This window comes from Aphelocoma coerulescens, chromosome 18, assembly GCF_041296385.1.
Source record: "Aphelocoma coerulescens isolate FSJ_1873_10779 chromosome 18, UR_Acoe_1.0, whole genome shotgun sequence".
Taxonomy (NCBI): Eukaryota; Metazoa; Chordata; class Aves; order Passeriformes; family Corvidae; genus Aphelocoma; species Aphelocoma coerulescens.
In genome coordinates, this window is record NC_091031.1 from 9,228,154 (window position 1) to 9,246,611 (window position 18,458).

Consider the following 18,458-nt stretch of genomic DNA (forward strand, 5'->3'; position numbering starts at 1 on the left):
GAGCTAGAGCAAGTCTTCATCACGTGTACATGGTTACATTTCTCTGATTTCAAATTCAGGAGCAGGCTGACCCAGGAGATCCAAAAAACAGCATGGGAAGAAATGCACTTATTGAGCTGGACAAGCACTGAGAGCAGCATGAGCAGCTTTAGATGAATTTGGCCAAGGCACTCAAAATTAACCAGGGGAAGTGTCAGAAAGGCTGCTATGTGCAGAGCAAATCATCATAAGGGATTAATTCTGTTATGAAAAAAGACTAAAATGTACCATTTTTTCTGGCCATGGTGAGCAAGTGTTATTTCAAGGAGGGGATTCACAGTTCATGGTCAGAACACTTTGGTATTGTACATTCTGGTTCTTATTGTGGGCTGCAAGTCTGGATAGCTTCAGGCAGAGAAAGTGGAAACTGTGGTAACAAGTCATCTGTCCTGGGTGTGCTGCTTCCTGCCCGTGCCAGCAGCTGGGAGCATCTGCTGCCAGAGGAAATTCTTTTATAATTTCTTATTTATTTATCTATTTATTTTTTTAAATGAATCAGAATCTCTAAGCTCCTTCCAGGACACACGAATTTCTGTTTCGCAACACCTCTCACTGGAAAGTCTTCCCCCCACCCCATCCCTCCATTCCAGCTGTAAATTTAAGCTTGTACTTAGTCATAGCAGAACTGTCAGCAACAGGCTGGGCTGGATCATCTGCAAACTTAAAAGAACAACAACAACAAAAAAATTGTTGACACCTCTCCATACCCTTGAGTAAGATATTTTTATGCTAAAGCATCATAAGAACAAAAATTACACTGAAAGCAGCTCAGGCACCAGGGAAACGTGGGAGTTTGCTGCCTCATTATGATTAAATGAACATTTACACAGCAACTATGATATGCATCAGTGTCAGCAGCAACAGGGGGAGTTAAGGGAAATCACGACTTGCTGCAAAAAAACCTGATGTTGTCTTGGATGAGGAATATGCAAAGGGAGTTCAGGGCACTTTACAGGTGCATTCCCACACCTCAGTGCTGCTGCTTGGGTCTGTGCTACCCCAAACCAGGCTCGTTGCTCTTCATCCAGAGCCTGACCTGAAGTTTTGCAGGAAAAAAGCACTGGCACCACAACAGCACACAGAGAATCTGGGGTTTCTGCACAAAGGGATGGAGCACTTCTCCTCCATTTCCTGAGTGAATTTTAATGCAGGAGCAAAGTGCTGAGCCAGGTAACTCCTGCTGGCTTCCCTGCAAGATCCTTCCAGAATGGATTAATTTTTAAAAAATGTTTTGCCCCCTGAGCAGTTGTCCAAAACCAGAGGAGGATAGAAAAGCAGCTGAATTTAAAGCAAAAGAACCTGCTGTCTGCAGGAACAAAAGGAGGAGGGAACAGACAGCTCTGCAGCGGGTAAAGGCCACCACAGCATCCTCAGGGTGAAAAGCAAAGCTGGCCCAATGGCAAATTCCACCAGCTCTGTGCACAGATCTCAAAGCACTCAGAAAAGCAGAATTTCAGCTAAATATGTGCTTATTGCCTTTGGTGTTTATAATTTCGTTCTCTGGCCAGACAGAGGATCTTGTCTTGAGGGTATCCCACAAAAACACAACACAGACTCTGACTAATATTTGAGTGACAATGGAGAGATGAGGCAAAGGCAAACAGCTGGCTCCCACCATCAGGTATTGCTGACAGTCCTCATGATTTGCTTTCAGTTTTTGATGACTAATCTGAAATGCCTGTTTTAACAAGGAAATTTTACATGTCACTGCTGCACATTTTTCTGATGAAATTTGCCCTTTAAATTTGGTCTAGCAAAAAATACAGACTTTCAGAACTTAGTCAAATTTCTGCTGGTTCTCCTGAGCAGGCAGCAGATTAAAATATTGGATTTTTTTTTTTTTTAAGTTTTCCTAAGGAGAGTTTTCTGTTGAAATTTTGGTCTCAGTATCATTATTTCTTGATAGCAATAAAGAAATTTCATCAGATGAAAATGATATTCTCCCAACTAATTCCTCAGAAAAATTCCCATGGAAAGCTCCAATGGAAATCTGTGTTCCTGCAAAAATACTTTTATTTTTCTGAGGAAACATTTCCTCGCAGAAAACAGACTCTTTGGTGAATTTTTAAAAGGATTTGCAGAAGCTGTCAAATTTTCCATCTAAAAACAAGAATGCAAAAATCTGTAGACAGTTGTTTTTTTTTTTCACATTTGGGCATTGATGCACACAGACAAGCAGTGGCAGATACCAAATTTCCTTCCTTTATTGATCCTGTCACTGTGATAAAAGCTGCTACACAGCAGAAAGGCCAATCCAGGCAAGTCTGAGGTGTGAGTTGAAAATAAACTAAACAAGATTTCTCATGAGAATCAAACTGTTAAATCTGCTCCTCCACTTAATAAAATTCGTGTTTAAAACAGTGTTGTTGCAGTATAATTTCTGTCTTCATTCACTTTATCTGATCAGTACAGAGACAATTTAACCCATTTCCCACGAATTTCGCTGCCTGGCACGGGAACATAAGAACTCATTTTGACTCTTTCAGCTTTTAAAAAAAGAACATGTTCATAATAAATAGTCCATTAGGTGAGAGAGAGAATGGGATTTAAGAGATTATCAGTGTGTTGGTGCATTATGCTTGTTATGCTTGTAGTATTCCCACTACAGTACTTTGAATAAATGGTGAGGATTACATGTGTCATTTCAGTTATCCCTACAGGGAATTCCATGCTGCAGCACATCCTGATGAAGGACTCGTGAGCACAAACCACCCCGCTCTCCTTGGAGGGCCCCCTTGCCCCAAGCCCTCCTCATGCCCTCAGCAGCCAGACCTGGCCCAACCCAGCCCAAAGCCTGACATTCAGTTCTCAGCCTCCTCTGCACTAGAAAAGCTTCCCCACTGCTGCTTAAATGCTCTAACTCTCTTCCTGCAGAGCTAGCACATGGCAGCAAGTGATGGCTTATCCCAGGGGGCCAAATAAAACCCCTCAGGCTCACAAAATTACTTTTGCCACTGCAGCCACAGGCACAGAGTTTGTTCACTTTCGGCTGGTCCCGACATCCTCTGCTCTTCCAGCTCCCAGACACACTCACACCCACCCATTTCACTCCTGGTAAAGCCAGCGAGCTCCTGGCACAACTTCTTTATCCCCCTTCAAGGTTTCCTCCAGACACACTCCACCAAATCTCAGCACATCCATCCTGCATCCCACTCCTGCAGTGGCTGCAGCTCCTGTCACCAGCACATCTTCCTCTGATTCTCTCATTACATCAATGATAAAATGAGAAGTAGGTAAAACGAGACGTTAGGCAAATCTTTGGTGTCTTTACCAATTCCTGTGATAATTCCTTGAAGAAAAAATTAAAAATAAGCATTCCTGTCCCATCACAACACAGCCTCCTCCCCTCAAATCAATCACTCCACTTTGATGATCACGTAACATTCCTTGACCCTGATGTCCAGAAACACAACACCAAACACCCAATTCCAAAATATCAGTTTAAATCCCAAGCACAGCAAACACACAGTTGCTCACAGATGGAAAGGAGAGGGAATTTAAAACAAAAAACCACAATAATTGTAAGCAAATTTAAGATCATGACACTCTCAGCTGCATCAGTCACGATGACCAGGTAAGGTATCAGCTCATCTATCTGTGTGCAACAACAGTGCAGAGCTCTCTACAGACCTTCAAAATAATTAACAGTGGCTTTTATCCTCAAAAGATTGCATTGTTTTCCTAAAAAAAAATCCTAAGAACCTGTGACCTTAATGGATCACATTTCTTAGCAACTGCCACACTCTTTTGCTGACAGGGAAAAAACATAACCAGTGCTAATATTTTGTTTCTGAAACACAGCTCCAATTGTCATCACAGTTTGAGTCACCAGCACAGAGTATCAGCCTGTAGCTGGCAATTTTAATTTCCTGCTGGTGCAAACACACGGCCCTGTTCCAAGCCCACAACTTGTCTACCAACATGTGAAGTGGCATGAACTTACATTTCAACTAAATAAATTCTCTGCTTTCAAGAGCAATGTGATAACCCCGAGTGAAGCGCTTAGATTTATCACACTGAAAGGTAAAATCCCAAAGGGTGATGTTATAAATTGCATTTTATTGCTCTCTTTTCACAATATATGACAAACAGAACATCTGGTTTGAAATCTACCTTCGGTTTTGGCAGAATCCTTGTGGGCTGCAACTACAAATGGGTTTGCACGAAGCTTTTTGCACCAGCCAGAAGCTGGAAGTTTGTAGCCAGCCACCCACGAAAGCTTTCTGCTCTGCTAAAGCAGATAATTCCCTATTGGTGCTGCTAGGAGGCTTTCCTTGCTTTTACATCTCAGGATGGGAACAAGATGTGTCCAAAAGAGGCTCTTGGGTTTTGGTTTTGTGCATCACGCAACACCTGGCTGTCCTTCATGGTGGGGATGAAATTGCATGGTGGGGCAGGAACAGCAAGGTAAAGACAGGCTCTAGGCTGGCCTTTGGTGGCATGGCCCTGGAGAAAAGCCTCCTGTTTTCTCTAAGTATTGTTTTCTGCAAAATAAAGAACGTCACTGCAAAAGAAGAAATACTCGTGCTCATACATCAAAAGGCAGCACTTTGAGATGAGGCACTTCTCACACTGCCATGCAACCCCAACTCCTCTGTGCCTCCAGCTGCTTGGAAACATCACTCCAGCAACCCACAAAGCATTAAAAAAGCACCAGTTAATGTTCTTTCTAATGATCTGCACAGATCTGGAAAGATCTGGAAGGCTGAGCTTTTTAATCAGAATATACTCTGGAGAGCCGGGAGCGAAGGATAGGATAGGATAGGACTACCCCTTCAAACACCAGGAAAATGAAGATGTTCTTTCCCCTTTTTTCTGATCCCTGGAGGTCTCTCCTTAAGAGTCTGAGCAGTAAAAGAGGTAAACATTTTGTCCTCAAAGGAGGTTGAAGTGATATTTAATCAGTAAAAGGCTTTACTGTAGATTGATTCTACCGATTTTCAGAAGTTAAAATCCATTTCACTGAAGACCTGTCTGCAGACTAATTAAAACCACTTTCTTCCTCAGTTCAGGCTGCCAGAGACCAGCAACCGTGCCTGAGGAGCACCATGGGCAATGCTTTTGTACCTGTATTGAACAATGCAGATATTCCATAAGCAGCTGCCCTGTGTTGGTTTATTCCCCTGTTCTGCTGCTTGAAAATGCAACGGACACGGCTCTCAAGTGGCATTTCATGTGCTGCCACCAAATCAGCTTCAGAATAATTTCCTGCCACCACATCAGAATCATTTCTCATCTTCTGGAAGGTCCCACCAGCTCTGCCACCACGGTCATGCTGGGGTTGGACACAGGGCAGAACAGACCTGCACTGCCATAGGGACACCCTGGGAGTTGGTCCCCAAGCCCTGTGTCACATAAATACATCATTTCTGGTCAGCCATGGCTGTGAGGGAAGAAAACAGGAGAAAAAGAAGCAGGTACCCCTTTGTATTCACAGTAGGGTCATGAGGAGACAGATAGGTGAGAGACCAAGAGACTCTTGGAATCTGAGAAGGGATTTTGTGCTCCTGAAGGGGTGGCAGTTGTGGCAGGGAGGAATAGGAAAACACAGAGAGTTATGGAGGCAGCAAGCCATATCCCAGAGAGGAAGTGTCTCCTTCACACTTATGGCCATCATTTCTTTTGCTTTCTAATCCCAACAATATTTTGTCTTTTAATGGGTTGTCTGGCTCTTGACAATGGGCCCTCATAACAGACCCCTTAAGGCCTTTTTGGGGAGACCTATGGAAGTTCACAGCCTGCTTTAATACCTGGGAGGTGATAGCCAAGGGATCTTCCAGGATGGGGAGGTTAAACACTGATGGCCTTGTGTTAAAATAACACCTCCTATCAGCTCAGATTTGCTGAGAGGTGAGACTCTGCATCCCTTAACAACACATCTCCCTCTTTGGTCTTCCACACAAAACAACCAAAAGCAATTTCAAAACAATATTTTCTTTTTTTTTTTAACATTTTCTTCCACAACAAAATACTTTCTCAGAGCATTTTGAGTGTCAAAGAACATCACAACCTGACAGCCTTGCTCTAGAGCTTTTCCTGCAGGTTTTTCATGCCCATTTACTCTGGAAACCTCGGTGATGGAGCAATTGGCTCCCAAGACCTGAGGTCTAAAATTCTCCAATTCAGAGCACCTCAGAGCTGCATTATCTAAGAACAAGCAACTACAAAATACAGCTTTGCTGCTTAGGGACACTTTGCCATGAAACCTCAACAAGGTTTTATGTAACTTCTACTGTTCTTTTGCTGTATTAATAAAAACAACTTGAAAATGTCCATATTTTGAGGTTTAAACACTAACCTTTCTAGGATTCAAAAGGTCACAGTGAGGCTCTAGTGCATGAAAATGTCATACCTTAGCTAAAATAATCTTATAATTAATTAACTTCAGTCAAAATTATGAACTTAAGTGGTTATCTCAGATTGCTTTGCTCCATAAAATCATGATTGTACCATATAAATATTTATATACTGAAACTACTAGACAGTGGTTGACTTTTTTAATGCCCAGATATTTTCCCATGAGAAAAATGCGGTTTTAGTAAAATAAATATTTTTATAAGGAAAATACCAATTGAAAGGATACTAAACCAATACTTTTAATAAATTAACCTGCATGGAAAACTGAATGGACTTCTGTTTTTAATCTGAGAACGTAAGCACTCCCTTAGGGAAAAGGGAAGAAACTCAAAAAGGCTAAAGGGAACAAAATCCAGCGAAGGAAAATTGAAAACTCAAGACTTGCATTGCCAAAGTGGCACTGGAAATTCAGAGCAAGAACGCTTTTGTTTAGGAACTGCTCTGGGAAGTGCAGAAAGGGGAAGCAGCTGGCCCAAGTTTTCACAGTGTGTCAGAGGAGCAAACCCTGGGAAGGCTCCCCTCCACTGGCAAGAGCAAGCAGGAGGAACAGCAAAGGTCTGAGCCAAAAGGGGCTTGTGTTAGTGCAGGACAGCTCCACAGCAAAATTTGCAACCACAGGCTGTCCCAGTGGCATCACACAACTGTAAACACTCGTCACTTGTGCAAGCTGGGGAATAATTTCAAGCTGGTTTCAAACCCCAGAATGAAAAGTGAGGGGACTGAGTGCACTGGTACCACCTCTGGTCCACATGGACTCCTTCATGCTCAGAGGCAGCAACACAGCCAATGTTCAGTGCTGGGCTGTGGTTCCTCCTTCCTCCCTTCTCTGAGGGTTCACAGAGATCATCACTGCCCTTGGTTAATGAGGAGCCAAGCCTTTGGCTCCACTCTGGGCTGCATTGCTGAGACTGTTGAAGGGAACAGTCTGCTTCCAACTATGAGGTACCTTGAAAAGCACCAGAACACAAAACATCTCCATGAGCAGCTGCTGTTCATCACCTCTTGTGGGCTCCAGAATGTACTGGCTCAGTCAGCCAGAGAGGGTGGTACAAGCAACACAACCTTTCCCTTCCAGCTCTGACACCTTTGTGGCATCTGCAGCCCAAGCTCAGCCATCCCTCGCTCCTAGAATAAGACTGAAAGTGGGATAAGACAGATGTGTTCTTAAATACACCTTAACTAATATTAAAATTCAGCCTGGTGAGGCCAAAATTACTCCCAGTGAGAGTAAATCAGCCACATTGCCTTAGTTTGCCAGCCAGGCTATTGGGCACAATTCTTGTTTGTACACAGCAAATCAATAGATGCAGTTGAGCACGACTGTTGAGCCGTGATCACCCTTTCAAAGGCAAAACCACACCAATTTCCACATGATGATGACTGTGCCATTTACTCATCCCACCTGGCAGTGCTGAGAGTAGCTGTAACTCCTGCTACCTCTCCCAGAAATGACTACATTCACAAAAGTGCATGCTGAAGGGAAAGGATATTGCATTTTTCCTCTTTTTCTCAGGATTGCTTTCTGGCTTATCCCTTCCAGGACCAAGTTTCAACAAATCCAAGAATTTCTGACAATGCAAGAGCTCATTTTCTAAGCCTGATCTCAGGTTCTTGATGAAGGTTTCATTACAAGCTCTGTCACCCTGGTCTTCTCAAGTTTAAAGAATTTGAATGGAGGTGTTTGAATGCACAGTTTTGGCAAGGGAGTGGAAGGGAAGAAAAGAAAACAAAATAAAGAGCTATCAGCAGATAGCTGATACCACTTCATTTCATTCAGAGATTCTTTGCAGCAGATAATGAATTTTGAGTATCAGTAACATTGCATAATCCAGCCACCCACCATCAGGCTGCTTAGCACAAATTTGGCTATATTTTTTCCCCTTGCCAAAGTGTTCCTGCAGCAGGCCCCTTAATTGGCAGAAAGGCTGCTGCTACTCTGGCTGTAGAACACATTTCTGGGGAACACTTTGTTCCACAGTGTCGAATTTATTCTCAGCAAACTCTTCCTCCTCCCTACTCCGGAAAAAGCCACCGACACCAGAGCAGCCCCAGCCTTGTTCCTGGCCCATCCATCACCCAACTCCCCAGCTCCACCACACCACCTCTTTTTGGGAGCCTTGAAGGAGCATCAGAGCCCTGCTGGTGGGACCAGCTGTCCTGAAACAGCTCCTCTCAATGGGCAGCATGAAACATGCTCAGCACAGGACTCGTGTCGCATGGAGTGACAGGAGCCACGTTAGGAGGCTGCTCTCCAGCCCAAACTGGGGTTTATTTACAGCTGGGACAGTTGGGTCTTTCTTCTGCCTCAGTTCCCTCAATGCAAACTGCACATGATAAAAACCCCCATGAGTGAGGCTGCTGGACAGAATTAATGCAGAGTTTTCTCTAATTTTCTCCTTCTCCTCAGCCCATCCGGCCTGGAGGCTCTTGTAACAACTTTCTCTTCCCCTTATCACAGGATCACCAAATGGTTTGGGTTGGAAGGGACATTAAAACTCATCTCATTCCAGCCCCTGCCATGGGCAGGGACACCTTCCACTATCCCAGGCTGCTCCAAGCCCCATCCAGCCTGACCTTGGACACTTCCACAGATGGGACAGCCACAGCTTCTCTGGGCAACCTGTGCCAAGGAAGAATTTCTTCCCAGTATCTGGTATTAGGAGGTTTGCTTCTTGTCTAAGTTATCATCACCTCCATTGAGAAACAGCGACTAAAAAAGCAGTGGGAGGTGTTTTGAACCCAGACTTCTGCAAAGGGAAGAATCAGGGTTGTTTGGGGTTTTTTTAATGTTTGAGGAGTACCCATTAATGCCATTGATGCTCATTATTCCTTAAAGCTAGAAGGTAAAACCTGAAATACCTCAGTCCTGGTACCAGACTGCAGGCCTTTGAAATGCCCAGCACAAAAGCACAGTCAAGTACCCTGCTCCCAGACTCAGAGCTCTTCCACGAGACAAAACCTGCATTGAAATGAAAGAAACAGATGTGCACTGCCACAGAAAAATGGAATAACACAAGCTGTAACATTATCAGTGCTTATACGTAACTTTGGCTTAAAATCATTAACCTTTTTATAGCTTGCTTTGTGGCTGAGCATTTTCTATTCCACATAATGTTCTGAATACAAAAGCACTCCTGAGTGAATTTAGCCTAATGAGAGAAGCCTGTGATGACACTTAACATCATCCATTTATCTTTTGAAAGGAAACAGCGTAAGTGCATTCCCCATACTCACAAATTTGCTTCAGCATTGTTCTCTGTGGTGAACTCAAGCCCAGGATGGGTCCATTAGTTTTGACTTTGGTGTTTCAGACTGGGCTTTGTTGTTCTTTGGGGATTGGTTTGACATTCGCCACCTGCCTGCACTCCTGGGACAGGAGTTAGCTCAGGGTTAAAGTCAGCTGGGTTCACAAACCAGCAAGGGATTCAAAGGGTAAAGGCTCCACATCAATTCTTCCAACACATCCACACAGAGGCTGCCAAAGTGACCAGCAGTGATTGATTTGTGTCAGGAGCTGGCAGAACCAGTGCAGGTTTGTCCTTCCCTCACCCACTGCTGCTGTCAGGGACAGACCTGCCTGCTCCACACCTGTAAAAACCTATTTCTCTCATCATCACCACCCCATTTCCTGAGCCTGGCACAGTGCAAAGAGCCAGACTGAGCTCTCTAAAACAAAAACCTCCTGAGGATAGAGAATTATGTTTGGCACCTACTGCAGTCAGCAATTTTAACTCCCCCATCATTTTCACACGTGTATTACTCAGGTGAAGAGCACACCTGTTTCTGCTCCTGGTTCTACCACCCAGACTGGGTTTTGTCCGGGGCTACCTAAATTGAGCTTTTAGTAAAATGGCATTTTTTCTTGTTAATATACAGCAAAAGAATCTTGCTCTTAGGAATAGCAAATTTGTATTTCTCTGTTGAGAAACAACACGATCAAGAGAGCAAATGACATCAAACTGAATATCTACTCTTCCTATGCCTAGTTATTAAGGGAGGAAAAAAAAAGAAAAAAAGAGATTCAGTAACTTTAAAGGAAGCACAGAGCCATTCTGCCAAACAAACATCTTGACTTGAAAAATTAGAATAATTACTAATGCTCTCTTACCTTGCTGATGAAGTCTCAAGTGAGCTTCAGACCTAAATTGTCCTGTAAATGCAGCACAGCTTGAGCTCAGAGAAGCGCCTCAGGAAAACACTTTGAGAGAAGTGCTTGAACTTAGTTTCATTACATAGAACTGAAGATAATTTGGGTTGATTGGTTTCTGAATGAAACCAAATGAGCTGGTATAATCCATTTAAGGTGTTGCCAGCTCCAGAAATTAAAGGCAAAGACCCTGAAAATCAGTGAGCCTGATTCCTAAAAGTGAGGAGCAAGAGAAGAAGAGCAGGAAACCATGCTGATGCTGGAACCCTTAAGTGATGCAACAAGTAACCAAGAGAAGTTAGAGGTACTTTTAAAAGGTAGCAAATTAAAAAAAAAAAAAAAGTATGTATTCTTCATAAGTTCAGCTCAGTTCTGGGCTGTCTGGAGTTTGGAGACATTTCTAGTGACAGCAAATACATCAGAGCTTAGGAACTACTTGAACTACATGAAAGAAGTACTGAAGAAATGTTCATCCACACAGCAGAGGCTGCAGGCAAACCCTTAATTCTGTCACTGCCAAACTTTTGACGTGGGAACTCACAGAATTTGTGTAAAACAGATTTTCACTACCAGAGGTGAACATGCCTCAGGAGCCACAGACCTTTATTTGGGAATTGTTGGGGTAGGCACCAGTGCTACACCAGACCTCATTACCCCACTCCTAATTGCACAGCATCCAGTTCTTAATTATCTCCTCATTCCTTCTGCTCTTCCTCCATGTGCCCTGGTCCCCTCAGCTGGCTTTGCCCTCCTTTCCACTGGGGACACCAGAGGAGCACCCAGAGCCCAGCACTGCAGATGCTCCTGCAGAGTCAGGTGGGGTCATTTGGGGAAATTTCCAGGTGGGTGCCTCAGCCCTAGTCCTGACCTGGCCTCACTGCAGGCAAATCCTCCCTGGAGGATAACTGAGGTGACTGATGTGGTGGAGCCCAGCACAAGTGGGGAGGTGCAGGAACAGGGATACACCTCCCACATCACCAGGAATCTTGCTCAGATCCTGCCTGGCCAAAGCAACTCTTTAATCACCCCGGTTTTTCAGGAAGAAAATGGCTTCAAAGGCAAAACACAATGTAAAAATCAAACTCAAACTCCCAGCATGGCAAAAGTCTGGAAAACACCACTGCAAGCCAAAAGCCAGGTCTCATGGGAGGTGTTGAGTGTCCTCAGCCCTGAGCAAGCACAGCCACTGCTGCGCTCTCACTGCAGTGGTGCCCAGGGACTCCTTGGTTTCAGTGCCCTGCTGGCTGCGTGCTGCCAGCCCTTCCCTTGGCTCATCTCATTCCCAGGTTACAGCAGGCAGCAGCCATCAAGTTCAGCTAATTTAGCTGGGGTTTATCCCCCCCAGGTCTAGAACACAACTCTAAACTTGCAGCAGAAACTTATACCAGAGACAGAGTGCACAAAAGCCTGTTTCCCTCTGGCAGCAGAAACTCTGAGTGCTTCTGAAATCAGAAGCATCAGATGCTCTCAGCTTTATGGGAACTTCGATTGTCTTCCAGAGAGTTTCTGAAGCCTGCAGGTAAAGTGATGGAAGATATCCTGCCAGAGCCAAACAGCCTCAAACTGTACAAAGACAGACAATTCTTTTCATCAGCCTACCTGGATTGCCTGGCAGGATTAAGAATGAGGAAACCCCTCTACCTTGCAGGGTAAAAGTTATTAAATTTGGGCATTTTCTGGTGGTTGGAACACAACTCATCCCAATGTGAACAGCTGGAAGCATTAATGTGAACTAATGTAAAAGTAGTCAAATACATTACAGTGATTGTCACTCAGCAGTAGCTGTGCAATATGAATAAAAACCACATTAAATCTGTTCCAAATAATTGGCACAATGTGTTTATATAGGACTAGGGCTGCATATTAAAACACACCTGATTTGTTCTTCATAAGCAATGAGTATTTACTACATCTGTGATATAGCTGTATAGATTCAGATCTCATTTTTTAAAATGATTAATTGGTATTTAATTAGCATGTATTACCATACTAGTTGTACACAGCCTAGTTGGGAATGCAAATATAATTCTAATAATTACATAACTAGTTATGCTTTCAAGAGCCTAATACATAATGCAGTGCAGACAGCTTCCCTTGGAAGAGAAAACAGCACATACCACAGAGTAACATTTAAAAAATGCCTAAATCCTCTTTTCAAAGTGGACTTTTATCTAAATCAAGAATTCTTAGGTTTTCTAGTGTGCTGCTGCTATTCTCCAACCCTGCTACAAGAAGCAACTTAAACAGATCTTTGCATTGGCATCTTTCTAGGAGTAGTGGAATTGCCTCTCTGAGCACTATCACAGGGATTGAAAGGGGTTTTTTTCCTTCACCATGAAATGCCTCTGTCACACTACTTGCTCCTTTCAAACGCAGAATTGATGTGTGAGGTTCTGGAGATGTGTTTGGATCTCAGCTGAGCAGCAGAGCTGTGACACCTCAAGGACTGGGCAGAGGTGACACCTTCAACTAAAGTGCCACCACCACAGCTGCCAGACATGGATAAACATCTCACCAGCTCTCTGGGAGACAAATATTCCTACAGTCTCCTTCCCTGCAGTGCTGAGTTAATTCAAAGTGTCAGCTCAGGGAACAGCCCAGAGCCACTGACAACATGAAGATTAGGAGAATCAAGTGATAACAATCAGTGCTTGCATTCAACATTTTACCAATAACTAAGAAAAGTCTTGAAAGCCCACCCTGAATGCCAGCAGGTCTGTCAGATGCTGTCCCATCCTTTTTCAACTGCATGCTCCCAATGGGGAGATGTTTCTGAACAGCTTAGGAAGGGGGGTGGGGGGAACAGAGAGCTCTTTGGAAAGTGAGAAAACAACATACTTTCTGCTATTTCTCCCACTTGGGAAAGACATTTCAGCCCACAGCTCACTAGCCTGAACCCTGAAGGAGAAAAGCTGATTATACCCCCTAGCAGAGAACCTCTCTTTTAGCTATCTCCCACCCAAGCTATTTGGGGTACAGTGTAGGGCTCTTTCTCAGCAGTCAAATCTCCCCTGATGCTGACAGGTACAGCTGCTGGTTGGCAGTTGTGTCCCCACACATCCACCCTCTGCTCAGAGGAAGGCACAGTAATCCCAGCCCCTTTTCTGCACCTCAGCAGAAAAATCCACCCCCTAATTGGTGGCTGTGATGAAAACCTGTCATCTCCAATTCCTTACTCCAACACCACCTCCCATCTTTACTTTCCAAGGTCCCACACCTCACATACACAGGCTCCTGGCCCAGTTTTTGCAAACTTAGAGATATTCCTGTTTCTAACTGTAGCTCAGGGCACAGGAACTCTCCTGCACCTCTTGACAGGGCTAAGCAACAGTCCTGCTTCCAAGCCCAGGTGTATCTCTTAAGAAGATGAATGCACTCGCTGTGTCTCTGCCCAGAAGCTACAAACACAAGTTTCTGTACCTCAGGCTGAAGCTGCACAACCTGCTCTCACCTCCCCGCTGTGGGGTGTGAGTTTGCAGCTCACTGAGAGGAGGAGGAGGGTACAGGAGCCTCCCAGAGCATCCTGCAGCTGCAGTTAATGGGGGCAAAAAGGCTGCGTTTGTCAGCCTGACAAAAACAGCCCCGAGATGTGGCATTTTCTTATGTTCACTGACTCCCCACGCAGAGCTTCCTCTCTCCAAGCAGCGCTCCCGCAGCCCTGCATCCGGATCTCTCTGCTCCCCACCAACAGGCACAAAAAGCCCACAGCTATTCAGCTGCACTGACCAAACTCCCCTCCCTGGACTCTGACTGCCAGAGTGATGTTTATCTTTCATTTCTCCCCTTGAGCCCAGCGCAGAAAAATCCTGCTGAAGGTAAATCCCCTCTTTTAATAACGCTGAACTTTGATGGAAGCGGTTTTTAGTCGAAGATTTGCTGATCACTCACGGCGAATAATAAAGCCTTTGGTTTATAAACAACTGGGCTTTTATCATCTGGCCTCTCCTTTTGTCACACCTTGCCCTTGATCTTGCAGAGGTGACTGAAGTGGCTGGTGTCAGTTATTGCTCCAAAGAACCTTTGATTGTGTCTGTCCAATGCAGCTGCACATCCTCGTGTCACCAGGGCCAGAGTGACACTCACAGTCATTACTGAGTCAGTGCTGACCAGCAGAGGCAGCAGCAAATTTGCTGATGGGAGGACAACAGAAGCTCGGACAGCTCTTTATGGAACCCACACTGTCCCCGTACCCTTCACCCAAATGGGGAAAAGGGGGGTTCACCTCTTATGGCACAGATGTGTTCAGTGTTCACCGGACTCTGCAAATCCCAGCTCACCCACAGAGTTGTGTTCTTTACACCAAACCCACCTCCTGGGGAAGGGTGCATCCACCAAGTGTCTCTCCTGGACCTGTCTCAACACCAGCAGTGCCCAAGACCACCAACCCCCTCTTCCCAAGCCCAGGTATATTTTATATTTAAATGAAGCATTAACATGGCACGCTTTGGGAGGAAATACTTGTGACTTAGTGCAGACGGTTAAAACAAAGGCACAAATTCCCATCAGGAAGCAAGGAATAGTGTAATGGCTGTGAAGCTTTGTGGAGCCAGGAACATGCCCACAGCAATGTGAGCTGATCATATGGCACAGCAGATTTTGGTGTTCTCTTTGTCGTATGTCACGTACTTCAGAGCTTTTGTGCCGACTGCCAGGAGACGAGAAAAACATACAATTACTGGGGGAGGATCAAATATTCCATTTTCTAGGCAAACTGTAAGGGCCTAAGCTCTGGGCTGGCTTCAGTAATAAAAGTATTAGAGTTTTTATGTATATATGCTGATCTAGTCCCAAGCTTATTAGTAAAGAATTGCAAATGTACCTGGCTCTCTGCAGCCTGCAGAGGAAAAGCTGTGCTCCTAATGCTTAGTTCTTAAGGCATTGAGTTTATGAACATTGATTTTCTGATTGCCTACAAATAGCCATGAACTGAAAAAATTGGTCCAAAACCCCCTCCAATAAACAAACAAATCCCTGTGTTTCCTTTATTTCTGTTCCTTCCAATGCTTCTGTTTATCTTCACCATTCATGGCGAGGATATGGCACAGTGACAGGCAGGAGGGATTCCTTGGGGACAGGTGGCAGCTGGTGACACACAGCCATGGCACAGTGTGGCTTCTCCAGGCAAACCACTGTGCCCAGAGAGCCTGGCCAGCAGCTCATGGGGCTCCAGCATCACAGCCCTGCAGAGGCCCTGGTGAAAAGGACTGGGACAAAGCTATTGTGAAGATAATTTTGGGGCTGGGAGTAGAGCACATGGAGCAAACCTTCTGCTCCACTTCAAGGCTTTTAAAACCAGGTTTAATACATATCTAGAGAGACAAAGTCCGATCCAAAGGCAGTGGAAAAACATCAGGAGGACTTCACTGCTCTCACTAAAGCTTATGTAGGTACCCACACAGCTGGAGTTTCACTGCCTGAAATCCCCCTTCAGCAGCAACATCTGACACTGATAGACTCTGACACATAATTAAGCCAGAGAAACATTAGGATGAAAATACAGCAAATGGTTCTCAGCTTCCCTGGAGGCACTAGAATGTGGAGACAAGAGTCAGCTTATAGATAAAAGTGGTAGCAGTGAGATTCCCTGCCCGGTGCTGCTGGGTTGCAGCACAGTCTCCTTTTCTGCGTAACACACACACCTGCACCAAGTGCCTCTCTGAGGTGTTCAGGAGGAAGAAACCTTTAAGAAAGGCAGATAATGAGGAGAAGTGACTAAGCAGAGGCTTTGAGGCACACACAGAGCTATCACACTCAGCCCAAGAGCTGTGCCAGGAGCCAAAGCACTCCTGGAGAGCTCTCAGCACCGCTTTGCGATGCTCTGAGTGTGGCTGCTGCTGGAGGAGTTTAAATAATCTGCCTTTGAAAGGATCTTGTGCTGCCAACCTCCAAGGCAGAGCACCACTCAGTTCAAACATCCCCAAAGCTGGACCCAGCTCTGTTCTTGTTTGGTTTTTAACCAATGGCTTCCTCCAAAGCCCACTGAAATCCAAGAAAAAGCTCGCGCTGACTCAAGTGAGCTCTGGCCCAGCCACCAACCATGAGGCTTGACCAGGAACTGTTTCTTTGGCAAAAGGAGATTCCTTGGGCTTCCATCCTTTTCTCACATCTGTCAAGAGTTTTTACATAATTCTTATAAAACCAGTATGAAACAACATCCATTCTATTAACTGTTCCTCCAAAAGAGTGCGGGAGTTTCCCTCTCCACCATGCTGGATGCACCATCCTTGCAGGTCCCCATCGGTTCCTCTCACAGCTCTCATGAAATGCAGACTGCTCACCTGAAGGCAATTGCTCTGCGTGGACCAAGAAATATCACAGAAGTCAGGAAATAAGGGAGAATTTCCAGCATCTGAAGCTCTTCATTAACAGCAGGCTGAGCTGTGGAGATGAGAGCGTGCCCTAGGTTTTGCACTCTCCAAGTGGAGTTCAGCCCATCGGAAACCAAACCCTCTTTGAGGGAGGAATTTGCACATACAAAGTCTCTAATTTTTCCATCAGTAGAAAAAGCCATTAAATAGGAATAAAAGCCTTCCCACCTTGAACAAAAACAAATCAAGTACCAAAAGCAACACTGCACCGAGCATGCAACCCCCAGAGATCCTTCAGCAAGACAAAAGGTAACTCAGGTTGCCAAATCAAACCTGCTGCTCCCCCCAGCCCTACCCTGCGCTCTCCAGATCTCTGCCAGCTCTTTGGCATCATCACTGCAGTGCACAGTCTGTGCAGATGCTGTGCTGTGTAACAATAAAAACCTCCCTGGAGTCAGGACAGTCTCCTTTGCACTCACATGCATGGTAAAGGAAGAGGATTTCATCTTTTTTTCAGTCTACAGTTCTGTCTTTCAGGGGAGGAGAAAGAATTCACATCTAAGTGTAATGGTAGTGGTTTGAGTTTCTGCAGGAAATGACTTGGGGTTATTAATATGAATATTTTTCCATTGTAAAATGATCTCAAATGCTTTAACACAAGGCAAAGATCCTGAAAATCCAGAGCAGCTGAAAGTCAGTGTAACAGCACACACTTTACACTCTTTATGTTCTGCAAAAAGCAAGGAGAAAGCCTTTGATCTCCTCACCTTTTTGTGTGGCCACTGTATTCTCTGCCAGGTGTGGTGTTCAGTACTGAAGGTCTCAGGCTTACTGCAGCACTCCAAAGGTGTTTGATGGCTTTGGATACGTGAGGAGCAGACTTGGGCTCATATCTGTCACACAGGTGCTTGAAATGACACGGAATTGACTCAGTGACCCTGAGAGTGCCTTCCTATAGCTGGCCTGCAGCTGCCTCCAGAGGGAGTAGCCACCACCAGCCAGATCCCCCGTGGGCACAAATCCATGTGGCACCTCAGAACTCACCCTGCCAGGGACTCTGCTGTCCTCACAGGGCATTAGGAACCACAGAGCACTTGCTCAGGGGTGCTGTGATTAAAAGGCACAAGTCCCTTCTATGTTCTTTTTATCTGGGAGGGTTTTTAAAACCCATTCAACTACATTCCTGAAATAATGCTGACTGAAACCTGTTAAACCATCCTCTTTAGAGATCTTACAGAGGGTTCTCTCCAGCGGCTCCTCCAGAGTTAGGACCTCAGACATCTCAAACATCTGAGTGAGGAGAGAAAGCCCTAACTTTGAAATAAAGTATACCTGTAAATTTAAATTTAAGGGCATATTCAACTCTCTAAGACAGATGTAAACATAGATGTTACCAAGGCATTCAGAAGTTGGGGATCAAATTTGCTTTTCCTTATAGCTGTGCAGCTTGGGAGTGACCCCACTGCAATCAGTGGGCACAGTCCATGCCTTCAGACAATCCTCTGCACCAGAGTGATGACTGGTTCAGAAACAATTTCAGAGAGCGACAAAGCCCTGTGCATATTGCAGAGCTTAAACACTGCTCCAGTGAGATTCAATGGCCAAGC

General features: G+C 44.9%; 1 long non-coding RNA gene across 4 annotated transcripts in view; it reads right to left on the reverse strand.

Annotated features, from left to right (window-relative positions):
- LOC138120076 (uncharacterized) overlaps positions 1-10,688 on the reverse strand; it is a 32,707-nt gene extending 22,019 nt beyond the window's left edge. For 2 of the 4 annotated variants that reach the window (XR_011155730.1, XR_011155728.1), the window contains exons 1-3: positions 10,505-10,688; positions 9,631-9,763; positions 9,256-9,355 (exon numbers count right to left, since the gene is read on the reverse strand). This is a non-coding gene — a long non-coding RNA (uncharacterized lncRNA). The remainder of the gene's footprint in view (positions 1-9,255; positions 9,356-9,630; positions 9,764-10,504) is intronic. The other 2 variants (XR_011155731.1, XR_011155729.1) reach the window with 1 other exon arrangement.
- Positions 10,689-18,458: the final 7,770 nt, after the last annotated feature.